At 44.7% G+C, this 15,069-nt stretch overlaps 3 pseudogenes; 2 read left to right on the forward strand and 1 right to left on the reverse strand.

Moving 5' to 3' along the window:
• Nucleotides 1-1,968: 1,968 nt before the first annotated feature.
• LOC134913332 (5S ribosomal RNA) lies at nucleotides 1,969-2,087 on the reverse strand (annotated as a pseudogene).
• Nucleotides 2,088-6,766: 4,679 nt separating this feature from the next.
• On the forward strand, nucleotides 6,767-6,885 carry LOC134913344 (5S ribosomal RNA; annotated as a pseudogene).
• A 6,951-nt stretch (nucleotides 6,886-13,836) lies between these two features.
• LOC134913355 (5S ribosomal RNA) lies at nucleotides 13,837-13,955 on the forward strand (annotated as a pseudogene).
• Nucleotides 13,956-15,069: the final 1,114 nt, after the last annotated feature.

The raw sequence follows: 15,069 nt of genomic DNA on the forward strand, positions 1-15,069 counted from the left end.
CTATAGTATCTGGAAACCGTATGGACACCAGAAACTGAATGAAGCATTACAGTGACTGCCGTAGACAGACCAAGAAAAAGATGGGTATTCAGCGCTAACACGAGACAACAACCGGAGGAGGTCCGGCTGCCCTGGGAGGACGTCATCAAAAGGCACATGAATCCTATCATGGTCCAAGGAGTTCCAAGCAGTGTGGACTCCACCCGCCCTGCTGGCTTTCCCGAGGAGGAAGAACCGCCCAGAAGACTGAAGACGGCGGGATCCCAGCAGTCCAAAAGGAGGAGTGATGGTAAGAATTCATTCAAATGTGCTGTGCTAAACTATTATTGATTTTCGTTGCTAAAGTGTGTTTCTCCTTTCCCCTAGACACCCCTGCCCAGAGGACGTCACCAGCGCGCCGGACATCACCAGCGCGCCGGACATCACCAGTGCGCCAGACATCACCAGCGCACCGGACATCACCAGCGCATGGGACATCACCAGCCCGCTGACCATCACCTGCACGCCGGACATCACCAGCGCGCAGACCATCACCTGCGTGCCAAACATCATCAGTACGCAGATCTTCACCTGCGCGCAAGGCATCACCAGCTCGGGACCAATCCTCCAGGAGCTCAGAGACTGTGACACAAGAGCCTCAAGAAAGCGTGACTCATTATACTGTGGACCCATCACCCAACCTGTTTGAGTCCTCAGGATTCACGGATGAGACTTTTCAAGGGTTTGATGTCAGCCATGTCGACGCGTCAATCCCAAGCCAAGAAATGTCTCAAGATGTGAGGTCCGGAGAAGCTCCTGGAGCATCAGTACCACAGGATGCAGAAGGTTAATATATTGATCCATTGTGATATTTTCCATATTTTCTAATTATTTACTAACTTTTTTTTTTATACTTTTGTAAACAGAGGTGCCACAGACCAGCGGCGGGTTCGCGCCAGGGATCGGTCCCTACTTCAGGCCGGATCTGTTACAGGAAGAGTCGGACGATGAGGTGGATATGTAGCAGCCCCCAGTTTCTACACCCCTGTGTAATTAATTACATAAATATTACTTTTTTTAATAAACTGAAAAGTTTGTGGTCCTTAACATACTGTATGTGGGAATGGACTTCTAAAAAAATTTTTTACATTTTCTACAGCTGCACAAGTGCAATTGGTGAGAGACATTCAGCAAGGGCAGGCACCCTCAAGAGTTCAAAGGGTGGACAACCTGGCATCAGAGATGCAGCGGCGCCAGGACAGTTTTCGGGATGTCGTCAACACCAGACTGCAGGCCATTGAGAAGTCAATGGAGGAGATGGCCTACAGTATGCTTGCAATGCAAAAGACCATGGCCAACAGCATGGCTGAAATGTCAAAGACCAGGCATGAAGAACACAGGGCTATTCTGGACATCCTCCACGTTCTGGCAACATCCACGAACAAGCTGGTGGAGAACACAGCATTGGCAAAGGGAGAGAAAGAAAGCTCTTGTGTGGGCGCACTCTTAAGAAAGAAGAAAATATTGTTTAATTAATTACTGAAAGTTATTAAAATTTATATTTATTGATCAAGAGTTAAAAACAGAATACCCCTCTACGATCCAAAGAAAAAATGTAAACATAATAAAGACATGAGAAAATGTAAAAATGTTCTGGTCTGTTAATCACATGAGAAGGATTAGAAAGGCTGCAGACACCTAATAGTCTAACACCCGTTTCTCCTGACCAGTACAGATAATCTGTATTAATGAGACCGACCAAGGAGGTCACTGACTGTAGGAGGTCAAATAATGTGTCTTAGGGAACCACTGAAATCAGGTTGATTCTAAGCAATTTATTATTCACCTATTATACCATGTTACTCAGAATTGGAGATATCTGTATTAATATACCCTGAACGCAGAAAGAAGAGAAGAAAGTTTTGAAAGAACAAATAGTGGTGATACTGCTGTTGGTGTCCACCCTTCTGAGGAAGGGGAATAGTCCCTACTCTACAACACCGGGTATTCCCAAGGAGTCTCCTCTCAAAGTACTGACCCGGCCCAACGCTGTTTCGCTTCCAAGATCAGACGAGATCGGGCATTAGCAGCGTGGTGTGATAGTAGAGAGGCTATCTACCAATGAGAGTGCACCTATATACAGATGGTAGAGTAAGGATTTAGAAAGATAAGACCATATAATATGTAGATCTGCTTTCCACGTTAGGCGGGGTAGGCAAAATGTCACTTAATGGCAAAGTGCACCCTGGATCGTGAATGAGAGTCTACGAAAAATAGTAAGTGATAAAAAGAAAAAAGATATAGTCACTCTTGAATTGGACTGGTGGTTATTAACCCTGGTGGGAGACCACGTCACAGAGTATGCAGCGTCAGGTAAAATAGTACATGTGGATATACTTCACATATGTATTCATTTTTGTGCAAAGCAACACATCATTACTTTGAAAAAAACCTAAAGAGGTATAGCATACTATATACAAAGAAAATGAAATGGTATGAAAAATGAGTACAGTCTGCAATCTATGGGGTTTATCAGGCTGTATTATGCACAGAAAATCCAAAATAATTGGCTTGCGGTGTAAGTGGTGTGTCAAGCATTATTAATATGCAAAAAATCTCCAAACATGCAGCATGCAGTGTGGAATAGTGTGCCAAATGAGCACATATGCCAATAATGCTAGCCTGCGATATATAGGATTATAATACTAAGATGTACACATAAAATTACAACTGCTGAGTGTGCAATAAATATGCCCAATGAAAAGGGAACCTATAGAAATGGAAAATTCAAACATAAATTGCAGACGAAAAATGGCAGATAGAAAAGTGATACTCAAAATGTCAGGATCAGGAAATAGGTGATAATACAGGATCCTCCAAGGACAGGTCCCATGCTGTAAATCCGTTGAAAACGCGTTTCGCCCGTTTGGGCATGTTCACTTCCGGGATCTCATGGTAAATGCTGTGTGCGGGGTTTAAAAACCCTGCTAGTGTCTGGTTGCAGCCAATAGGTTGTACGTATCCAATTAGTCATGGGGGAGGAGGTATGAATGTTCCCATGGAGACGCGGGAAGCCAGATGGATTGATGACGCATCCCAGCCAATCAGAGCGTGGGTGCGTGAGATGACGTGGTATGTGGGCGGACTAAATGGAAGGCTCACGGACATGAGTAATGCGGTAGGGGCAGTAAGGGAACCTACAAAGCAGGGAAGACGGTGGCGCCATATTGGAAATGGGATTGCCAGAAGTGCGTCCCGTTTATGGGGCATATATAAATGAAAAAAAAAGGGGGATATATCAATATGATTATAAGGTACCAGGATACTGGTTCTAAAGGTGCTGAGTTACCGTCAAGGTATACTGGGAATAGTATAAATAAATGAGTTGGTAACACTGCAGAGCGGGCGAAGGGTATAGAAAGTTCATATGCGCCGGAGGCCAATAGGAGAGAGATTGTGACATATCTTAAACAATCAGTGTGTTAATATCACTAGTTGGGTTGGTCTATGAGGGATATGCTAGTATGTAAATGATACATGGCTCGCTGCAATGCAGGAAAAATAGATCGCTAAGATGAATGCTGTGGCGCCATGTTGGAAAGGGGCAAAACTGCCAGAGATAAGAAAAATATATAATTAGTGTTGAAAAAAGAGAGGACGTGAAAATTTATAAATTAGTGATCTTGGCAAAAAGAGTGAGAAAAAAAGGGGGGCAGGGAGTTATATAAATATGATTGTATATATCAGATGTTAGGTACAGAAGGCGGGGAGGGAAAGGGGAGGGGAGTGGGGTTGAAAATAAGATTGGGACAGGAGATGATGAAATATGCCATTGGGGCAGGGTGAAAGAAAAAGGGGGAAATGGGGAAGTGAAATAAATAGGGAAATTCTGTACTTGGGGGGAGAGGGGAGTGTGGGGAGATAGGAGAAGGAAAGGGGGGGTGAAAAATTATGTGTATAGGGAGCAATGAATTATCCTAGCGGTCTGAGGAAGGGGGGGAGATGTGTGCTACTGGGGGTTTAACAGGGATGTGTGTGTGGTGATTAAGTGAATAATGTAGGATTGTGCTGGGAATGGGGGTGGTGTAGATTGTATAGGGTTTGATTGTGTGTGGTGCTTAACAGGTGGCGTGGATGAGATTAATAGTGTTGCCCATAGAGATGGGGGCTACGGTGAATGCCAGAATACCCTATTTTATAGTGAAAACAATGGAATAAAAGGGAATTCGTGCCCCCAGAATTGGGGTTCTGAAACTACTTGACTGAAATAATAACGAGTGACCGTGTATATTCTACCAATACATTAAGAAACACTGTCCTTGAAGTAGGCGAAAAAGGAGAAAAAATTTCCAAAAGGGGAGGAGATAGAATACTGAGTGGAACAAAGAATTGGAGGATTGAAAGTTGAATGGATCGTGAAAAAAAAAAAAAATGAAATCACGCATGTATATGGAAATACTGGTGGATAAATGAAAAACTGAACAGGGGAAGGTATGGTAGACAAGATGGAGGAAACCTGTGCAAAGTAATGATAGGATGACGTGAAAAGAATAGAAGCAAAATATAGTGGATTAGTTCATCTTATTAAGGGAGAGAAAGAAAAATTGAAAAGGTTGGATATGCTGTGAGGGTTAGTGTGGAAACATGTATGTGTGATGTGTAGAGGTGATTGACGCTGTGGGGTTGTTAAGGGACGGTGATATTAAAGTATATTGATTAGGAAGTGAAAGAAAAGAAAAAATATAAAATATAAAAAAAAAAAAAAAAAAAATAATGAAACAATGGGAGTGTAAAAATTATTGTAGATTAGGCAAAATTATAAAAAGGCACCATAATTTATATTTTCATTCAGTCCAAATGGTCTGAGACTCCCAAGGCGAAAAATCCACTCGCTCTCTTTTTTATATAGTTCTTTGGTCATATCGCCTCCTCGTATGCCCAAGTTGATGCGATCTAAACCAAAGACTTTTAATTCCTTAGTTGATCCCTTGTGTTGATGGTGGAAATGTTTGGCAACCGTGGTGAGTTGTTTCATTCGTGCCAGATCCTTCGATGCATTTCGAATGTTCCCAATGTGTTCCAGGACCCTCTCTTTCAATTTGCGTGTGGTCATGCCGACATATTTTACATTGCAACTGCAAGTGATGCAGTAAATTACTGCTTGTGTGTTACAGTTGAAAAAGTGACGTAACTTGGTTAATTGGCCATATTTGTCTGTGACCGTATTGGTTTGCAGTATGTGCGTGCACGACTTACATTGGCCACACGGAAAGGAACCTGTTGTCACTGGCTTCCTGCGTGTTGAGGTTAACAAATGGCTCCGAACTAATTGATCTTTGATGTTTCTGGATCTGCGCCAGCTCATCTGTACCGTGGGGCCTACAATGGGAGATAGATCAGGATCCATCCGAAGTATAGGAAGGTGTTTGGTTATGGCATCCTTGAGCATTCTCCATTCGGGACAGAATATGAACTTTCTATACCCTTCGCCCGCTCTGCAGTGTTACCAACTCATTTATTTATACTATTCCCAGTATACCTTGACGGTAACTCAGCACCTTTAGAACCAGTATCCTGGTACCTTATAATCATATTGATATATCCCCCTTTTTTTTTCATTTATATATGCCCCATAAACGGGACGCACTTCTGGCAATCCCATTTCCAATATGGCGCCACCGTCTTCCCTGCTTTGTAGGTTCCCTTACTGCCCCTACCGCATTACTCATGTCCGTGAGCCTTCCATTTAGTCCGCCCACATACCACGTCATCTCACGCACCCACGCTCTGATTGGCTGGGATGCGTCATCAATCCATCTGGCTTCCCGCGTCTCCATGGGAACATTCATACCTCCTCCCCCATGACTAATTGGATACGTACAACCTATTGGCTGCAACCAGACACTAGCAGGGTTTTTAAACCCCGCACACAGCATTTACCATGAGATCCCGGAAGTGAACATGCCCAAACGGGCGAAACGCGTTTTCAACGGATTTACAGCATGGGACCTGTCCTTGGAGGATCCTGTATTATCACCTATTTCCTGATCCTGACATTTTGAGTATCACTTTTCTATCTACCATTTTTCGTCTGCAATTTATGTTTGAATTTTCCATTTCTATAGGTTCCCTTTTCATTGGGCATATTTATTGCACACTCAGCAGTTGTAATTTTATGTGTACATCTTAGTATTATAATCCTATATATCGCAGGCTAGCATTATTGGCATATGTGCTCATTTGGCACACTATTCCACACTGCATGCTGCATGTTTGGAGATTTTTTGCATATTAATAATGCTTGACACACCACTTACACCGCAAGCCAATTATTTTGGATTTTCTGTGCATAATACAGCCTGATAAACCCCATAGATTGCAGACTGTACTCATTTTTCATACCATTTCATTTTCTTTGTATATAGTATGCTATACCTCTTTAGGTTTTTTTCAAAGTAATGATGTGTTGCTTTGCACAAAAATGAATACATATGTGAAGTATATCCACATGTACTATTTTACCTGACGCTGCATACTCTGTGACGTGGTCTCCCACCAGGGTTAATAACCACCAGTCCAATTCAAGAGTGACTATATCTTTTTTCTTTTTATCACTTACTATTTTCCGTAGACTCTCATTCACGATCCAGGGTGCACTTTGCCATTAAGTGACATTTTGCCTACCCCGCCTAACGTGGAAAGCAGATCTACATATTATATGGTCTTATCTTTCTAAATCCTTACTCTACCATCTGTATATAGGTGCACTCTCATTGGTAGATAGCCTCTCTACTATCACACCACGCTGCTAATGCCCGATCTCGTCTGATCTTGGAAGCGAAACAGCGTTGGGCCGGGTCAGTACTTTGAGAGGAGACTCCTTGGGAATACCCGGTGTTGTAGAGTAGGGACTATTCCCCTTCCTCAGAAGGGTGGACACCAACAGCAGTATCACCACTATTTGTTCTTTCAAAACTTTCTTCTCTTCTTTCTGCGTTCAGGGTATATTAATACAGATATCTCCAATTCTGAGTAACATGGTAAAATAGGTGAATAATAAATTGCTTAGAATCAACCTGATTTCAGTGGTTCCCTAAGACACATTATTTGACCTCCTACAGTCAGTGACCTCCTTGGTCGGTCTCATTAATACAGATTATCTGTACTGGTCAGGAGAAACGGGTGTTAGACTATTAGGTGTCTGCAGCCTTTCTAATCCTTATCATGTGATTAACAGACCAGAACATTTTTACATTTTCTCATGTCTTTATTATGTTTACATTTTTTCTTTGGATCGTAGAGGGGTATTCTGTTTTTAACTCTTGATCAATAAATATAAATTTTAATAACTTTCAGTAATTAATTAAACAATATTTTCTTCTTTCTTAAGAGTGCGCCCACACAAGAGCTTTCTTTCTCTCCCTTTGCCAGTACTTGTACTTTCTAGCTCTGGGCGCACCACCAATAGGGACATAATTAGAAAGGTTTAAATTTCCTTTCTAGTAATATAATTGTCCAATTTTTGGTTTCGTATAATCTTTGCAATTTATACATACCGGTGCACGGTCGCTCTTCTTGTTTGGGAGAACACAGCATGTCAGTCACAAAGCTTCCAAAACATGTCAGAGAGACAGTTATAGATAGCTTCCAACTCACAGCTCATCGCAATGGTTCTCCAGTTGATCTACGACAAACTCCCAGGGAAAGGTTAGCAACATGTCATTCAACCGCCACCACCAGCCACACTGACGCCTCCTGCCCTTGCTACACCACAACCCTGGTACGGACAGTCACAGCAGTACCAAGGGTATGCAAGGATGTACCCTGTCTACCTGATGCCTCCACCACTGATACGGACACCGGTCTCAACAGCTACACCAGCACGCCCCTCTAGGCCTACGCAATGCACCAAGGACACTGTCACTCCCTCCGGAGGAAGAGGATCAGGACAGCCCCCACACACAATATCGCGGTCGTATTATTTCATTATTTAAAATGTTATTTTTCTGTGCTTTCCTTTTTCTCCCTCCTGTTTATTTTTTTCTTTGTGTTGTTATTTATATGTATCCCCCCCCCCCCCCTTCACCTGAGTGGGTACTACCAAGGAGCTATCATGTAGCTATACATGTGCGGGCATGTATGATTGTGGTAGAGGATGAAAGCTCCATGTGGATACATATATGATGGGCCAAAGAGCACATCTGATACCACATCTATTTTTTAAGAAATACTCCTCTGTAAAAATTGTGTAACTTGAGCATTCTCTTTTCTGTAGCTTGAGCAGTCACATAGTTTTTAAATTCTTTATGGATGGTCGACAAAGAGGCGTGGACAGCGTTGTTCTAGGTGACTTTACAATGGTCTACAATGGTCTTGTGTTACACAAGACACAGCAAAAACTCTAATCCATGCTCTCATTATCTCCCGCATTGATTATTGTAATAGTCTCCTGACCGGTCTTCCCAAACATAGGCTCTCACCACTACAATCCATTTTGAATGCAGCTGCGAGGCTAATCTTCCTTGCCAGACGTTCATCGTCTGCAGATCCGCTCTGTCAGTCCCTCCATTGGTTACCGGTATTCTACCGTATTAAATATAAAATACTTTTACTCACATACAAGGCTATTAACCAAACTGCACCAACATACATCTCTTCACTCATCTCAAAATATCTCCCTACCCGACCTCTCCGCTCTGCACAAGATCTACGTCTCTCATCCACACGCATTACTTGTTCACACTCAAAATTACAGGACTTTATCCGGGCTTCACCCACTCTGTGGAATGCCCTCCCAGGCACAGTAAGACTCGCCTCTAGTCTCCAAACCTTTAAATGTTCCCTGAAAACTCACCTCTTCAGACAAGCCTATCAAATTCCAGACCCACCCACATAACCTTCAGTGCTTCCCTATCTAATTACATCCTCTGTAGAGTATTCATAACATCACATATCTTGTCTTTCTTTAGTCTCACACCCTCCTGACACTTGGATAACTTTGTGGGGTATCATCATACAACCCATTAAGAACCTAGCAATCTGGTGGACCATTATGCAATAGGTAGCATCTATCCTTGTGTATCTATGCCTATTTCCCTATAGATTGTAAGCTTGCGAGCAGGGCCTTCCTACCTCTATGTCTGTCTGTTTTTACCCAGTTTTGTTCTATTACTGTTGTTCTAATTGTAAAGCGCAACGGAATATGCTGCGCTATATAAGAAACTGTTAATAAATAAATAAATAATGGTGAGTAATGGCATGTTTCGCTTTACACACACTTACACAAACCTTGACCCGCCTGCACTTGTGGAGCCACACAGTCCAGCATTGGGTTTTGGCTGGGCTGTGTGGCAGTGGCGTGCGGTGAGGTCAGTGGCTGGTGAGGCACTGCAGCCATAACGTCCCGCCGTGTCCCGCCGATGCCCGCTACTGCCGCTGTCCCTGCATGCGCTGAAGATATGCGTGCTCCCGGAAAAGAGGTTAAGATCTTGCAATGATGATGTGGCCACACAGGCACCAAGAACACACACACACACACACCCACACACACCCCCACCCCTCCATGGAAAGCAAAGATACCAAGATCACCCACACCCACCCCTCCAGACAGTGCAGGCACTATTATCACTCTCACCAGCAGCAGCACCCCCCCATCCCCTTCCAGACGGTCCAGACACTATCATCACTCTCACCAGCAGCAGCACCCCCCCCATCCCCTTCCAGACGGTCCAGACACTATCATCACTCTCACCAGCAGCAGCACCCCCCCCCCATCCCCTTCCACCAGACAGTGCAGTCACTATGATAGGTCTCACCAGCGGCACCCCCCCCCCCCCTCCCCATCCACTTCCAGACAGTGCAGGCTCTAATATCATACCACCCCACCCCCACCCCCCTCCCCCTCGTCTTTCACCTTCCCGTCTCACTTACTTTACTGTAGTAAATACCGGTGCCGCGTCCACCCGCCGCCTGTCCCCGACACATAGAGAATGAGACTCCTCGCTGTGCCCTGGCCGGGAGCGACATCAGTGACTGCGCCTCCTACTTGCTCCCTCCTGCGAGCGCGTATGACTCCCCAGGCTCCCGGCAGCAGTTCTCCCTCCTCGCAGCGCACCAGGCTTCTGGCTTTGCCCTGTGCCCCTCACCATGCCCCCGCCTCAGCTCAGCCTCTCGGCTCCCAACTTGCGGGGATCGGCGGCAGTGGAGATGCTGGAAGGTAGGGCCGGTGGGGTCAGCGGCATCAGCCGGGGAGAAGCGGCGGCATGGGGAGACGGGTGAAGCAGGCACCGGGAGAGGAGTAGTGGGGAGGGGATGAGCTGGCTCCTGGAGCTTGTAGGCAGGGACTCGGGAGCAGTGTGTTGGTGATAGGGGCGTGCTTTCATATAGGTTGAAAGCACACCCCTGTCAAAGCGGCACTTCTAGTAAGTGCCGCTTTTGCTGCTTTTTTTAATGGGCTTTCACTGCCCAATACTCGGCCCCGCCCCCAGCTTCCGGTCCTTTCTCACTGATAGCGGGAGGCACCGAGAGCGGTGCCTCTGAAGTACATTAAAAGTATTTTTAAATAAGGTAAAAATGATTAAAATAAAGTAAAGGCTAAAGCAGATACTTATGACACAGAACATGTGTCATAAGTATCTTCTTTGTATTATTTTAATCATTAATGATGACAGGGGAGGCACTGCCTCCCCTGCCTCCCCTGACTGCACGTCCCTGCTGTGTGGTTCCACATGTGCAGGCGGGTCAAAGTACAGACCACTGACCCCACGACTCCTCCACCTTGATCTGCCTGCACTTGTGGAGCCACACAGTCCAGCATTGGGTTTTGGCTGGGCTGTGTGATTCCACAAGTGCAGGTGGGTCAAAGTACAGACCACTGACCCCACGACTCCTCCACCTTGATCTGCCTGCACTTGTGGAGCCACACAGTCCAGCATTGGGTTTTGGCTGGGCTGTGTGATTCCACAAGTACAGGTGGGTCAAAGTACAGACCACTGACCCCACGATTCCTCCACCTTGATCTACCTGCACTTGTGGAGCCACATAGTCCAGCATTGGGTTTTGGCTGGGCTGTGTGGTTCCACATGTGCAGGCGGGTCAAAGTACAGACCACTGACCCCACGACTCCTCCACCTTGATCTGCCTGCACTTGTGGAGCCACACAGTCCAGCATTGGGTTTTGGCTGGGCTGTGTGATTCCACAAGTGCAGGTGGGTCAAAGTACAGACCACTGACCCCACGACTCCTCCACCTTGATCTGCCTGCACTTGTGGAGCCACACAGTCCAGCATTGGGTTTTGGCTGGGCTGTGTGATTCCACAAGTACAGGTGGGTCAAAGTACAGACCACTGACCCCCCGACTCCTCCACCTTGATCTACCTGCACTTGTGGAGCCACATAGTCCAGCATTGGGTTTTGGCTGGGCTGTGTGATTCCACAAGTGCAGGTGGGTCAAAGTACAGACCACTGACCCCACGACTCCTCCACCTTGACCTGCCTGCACTTGTGGAGCCACACAGTCCAGCATTGGGTTTTGGCTGGGCTGTGTGATTCCACAAGTACAGGTGGGTCAAAGTACAGACCACTGACCCCCCGACTCCTCCACCTTGATCTACCTGCACTTGTGGAGCCACATAGTCCAGCATTGGGTTTTGGCTGGGCTGTGTGATTCCACAAGTGCAGGTGGGTCAAAGTACAGACCACTGACCCCACTACTCCTCCACCTTGATCTACCTGCACTTGTGGAGCCACACAGTCTAGCATTGGGTTTTGGTTGGGCTGTGTGGTTCCACAAATGTTCTTGAGAAAGGAATGTGAACGTGACATCATTACAGTGCCCTTTACTTAAGTCTGATTTACTTTTTTTCCCAGATATCTACACAAGAACAAGAAATGTATGAAGAACACTTTTTTTTTATTAAAATTTTTATATTTTATTAACAATAAAAATACAACTGTTTTCTACCTTGGCATAGCATTCCCACATCCCTACTCCCTGCCCTCTGTAACAGGTACCTACCTCTGCATAGTGATCCCCACATCCCTTATCCCTGCCCTATGTAACAGGTCCCTACCACTGCAAAGCAGATCCACATTCACTTCCCCATTTCCCCCTTTTTCTTTCACCCTGCCCCAATGGCATATTTCATCATCTCCTGTCCCAATCTTATTTTCAACCCCACTCCCCTCCCCTTTCCCTCCCCGCCTTCTGTACCTAACATCTGATATATACAATCATATTTATATAACTCCCTGCCCCCCTTTTTTTCTCACTCTTTTTGCCAAGATCACTAATTTATAAATTTTCACGTCCTCTCTTTTTTCAACACTAATTATATATTTTTCTTATCTCTGGCAGTTTTGCCCCTTTCCAACATGGCGCCACAGCATTCATCTTAGCGATCTATTTTTCCTGCATTGCAGCGAGCCATGTATCATTTACATACTAGCATATCCCTCATAGACCAACCCAACTAGTGATATTAACACACTGATTGTTTAAGATATGTCACAATCTCTCTCCTATTGGCCTCCGGCGCATATGAACTTTCTATACCCTTCGCCCGCTCTGCAGTGTTACCAACTCATTTATTTATACTATTCCCAGTATACCTTGACGGTAACTCAGCACCTTTAGAACCAGTATCCTGGTACCTTATAATCATATTGATATATCCCCCTTTTTTTTTCATTTATATATGCCCCATAAACGGGACGCACTTCTGGCAATCCCATTTCCAATATGGCGCCACCGTCTTCCCTGCTTTGTAGGTTCCCTTACTGCCCCTACCGCATTACTCATGTCCGTGAGCCTTCCATTTAGTCCGCCCACATACCACGTCATCTCACGCACCCACGCTCTGATTGGCTGGGATGCGTCATCAATCCATCTGGCTTCCCGCGTCTCCATGGGAACATTCATACCTCCTCCCCCATGACTAATTGGATACGTACAACCTATTGGCTGCAACCAGACACTAGCAGGGTTTTTAAACCCCGCACACAGCATTTACCATGAGATCCCGGAAGTGAACATGCCCAAACGGGCGAAACGCGTTTTCAACGGATTTACAGCATGGGACCTGTCCTTGGAGGATCCTGTATTATCACCTATTTCCTGATCCTGACATTTTGAGTATCACTTTTCTATCTGCCATTTTTCGTCTGCAATTTATGTTTGAATTTTCCATTTCTATAGGTTCCTTTTTCATTGGGCATATTTATTGCACACTCAGCAGTTGTAATTTTATGTGTACATCTTAGTATTATAATCCTATATATCGCAGGCTAGCATTATTGGCATATGTGCTCATTTGGCACACTATTCCACACAGCATGCTGCATGTTTGGAGATTTTTTGCATATTAATAATGCTTGACACACCACTTACACCGCAAGCCAATTATTTTGGATTTTCTGTGCATAATACAGCCTGATAAACCCCATAGATTGCAGACTGTACTCATTTTTCATACCATTTCATTTTCTTTGTATATAGTATGCTATACCTCTTTAGGTTTTTTTCAAAGTAATGATGTGTTGCTTTGCACAAAAATGAATACATATGTGAAGTATATCCACATGTACTATTTTACCTGACGCTGCATACTCTGTGACGTGGTCTCCCACCAGGGTTAATAACCACCAGTCCAATTCAAGAGTGACTATATCTTTTTTCTTTTTATCACTTACTATTTTCCGTAGACTCTCATTCACGATCCAGGGTGCACTTTGCCATTAAGTGACATTTTGCCTACCCCGCCTAACGTGGAAAGCAGATCTACATATTATATGGTCTTATCTTTCTAAATCCTTACTCTACCATCTGTATATAGGTGCACTCTCATTGGTAGATAGCCTCTCTACTATCACACCACGCTGCTAATGCCCGATCTCGTCTGATCTTGGAAGCGAAACAGCGTTGGGCCGGGTCAGTACTTTGAGAGGAGACTCCTTGGGAATACCCGGTGTTGTAGAGTAGGGACTATTCCCCTTCCTCAGAAGGGTGGACACCAACAGCAGTATCACCACTATTTGTTCTTTCAAAACTTTCTTCTCTTCTTTCTGCGTTCAGGGTATATTAATACAGATATCTCCAATTCTGAGTAACATGGTAAAATAGGTGAATAATAAATTGCTTAGAATCAACCTGATTTCAGTGGTTCCCTAAGACACATTATTTGACCTCCTACAGTCAGTGACCTCCTTGGTCGGTCTCATTAATACAGATTATCTGTACTGGTCAGGAGAAACGGGTGTTAGACTATTAGGTGTCTGCAGCCTTTCTAATCCTTATCATGTGATTAACAGACCAGAACATTTTTACATTTTCTCATGTCTTTATTATGTTTACATTTTTTCTTTGGATCGTAGAGGGGTATTCTGTTTTTAACTCTTGATCAATAAATATAAATTTTAATAACTTTCAGTAATTAATTAAACAATATTTTCTTCTTTCTTAAGAGTGCGCCCACACAAGAGCTTTCTTTCTCTCCCTTTGCCAGTACTTGTACTTTCTAGCTCTGGGCGCACCACCAATAGGGACATAATTAGAAAGGTTTAAATTTCCTTTCTAGTAATATAATTGTCCAATTTTTGGTTTCGTATAATCTTTGCAATTTATACATACCGGTGCACGGTCGCTCTTCTTGTTTGGGAGAACACAGCATGTCAGTCACAAAGCTTCCAAAACATGTCAGAGAGACAGTTACAGATAGCTTCCAACTCACAGCTCATCGCAATGGTTCTCCAGTTGATCTACGACAAACTCCCAGGGAAAGGTTAGCAACATGTCATTCAACCGCCACCACCAGCCACACTGACGCCTCCTGCCCTTGCTACACCACAACCCTGGTACGGACAGTCACAGCAGTACCAAGGGTATGCAAGGATGTACCCTGTCTACCTGATGCCTCCACCACTGATACGGACACCGGTCTCAACAGCTACACCAGCACGCCCCTCTAGGCCTACGCAATGCACCAAGGACACTGTCACCCCCTCCGGAGGAAGAGGATCAGGACAGCCCCCACACACAATATCGCGGTCGTATTATTTCATTATTTAAAATGTTATTTTTCTGTGCTTTCCTTT

Source organism: Pseudophryne corroboree, chromosome 4 (assembly GCF_028390025.1).
Source record: "Pseudophryne corroboree isolate aPseCor3 chromosome 4, aPseCor3.hap2, whole genome shotgun sequence".
Taxonomy (NCBI): Eukaryota; Metazoa; Chordata; class Amphibia; order Anura; family Myobatrachidae; genus Pseudophryne; species Pseudophryne corroboree.